We start from the raw sequence: 367 nt of genomic DNA, 5'->3' as shown, positions 1-367 counted from the left end.
TGATAGGTTCATGCACCTACCATTTGAACAGAATCCTAACCTGTTTCCTGGCTTTAAGCAAAGTTCCTTGGTGTTTCTTTGATTTAAATTAAAACTGCTTTTCTTAATATCAATGAGTGAACTCACCATTGAAAGTAGTTAGATTATGTAAAAAAAATTGTGTGATCAATATAACGTTGGTGGGAAAGGAATGGAAGACAATTGTAGACACCAGAGATAGTGTGAGAAGAAGGTGGGAAAGGACAGAGGGTCAGAAAGAGGGGTAAAAATAATTCTAGGAACTAGAAATGGAAAAATTTTTATAATAATATGCATGATTAAGTCACTATGCAGTATATTCTGGATGGGAAATCACATTTTGTATGCT

The 367-nt window shown here is 34.1% G+C and overlaps 1 protein-coding gene across 1 annotated transcript in view; it reads right to left on the bottom strand.

Annotated features, from left to right (window-relative positions):
• The window catches only part of LOC102496530 (amine sulfotransferase), a 15528-nt gene that overhangs the window by 14600 nt on the left and 561 nt on the right, over nucleotides 1-367 (bottom strand). The gene's annotated exons all lie outside the window — the stretch shown is intronic.

Source organism: Tupaia chinensis, unplaced genomic scaffold (genome assembly GCF_000334495.1).
Source record: "Tupaia chinensis unplaced genomic scaffold, TupChi_1.0 Scaffold143787_1, whole genome shotgun sequence".
NCBI classification, from domain to species: Eukaryota; Metazoa; Chordata; class Mammalia; order Scandentia; family Tupaiidae; genus Tupaia; species Tupaia belangeri.
This window is presented reverse-complemented; position numbering and strand designations above follow the sequence as displayed.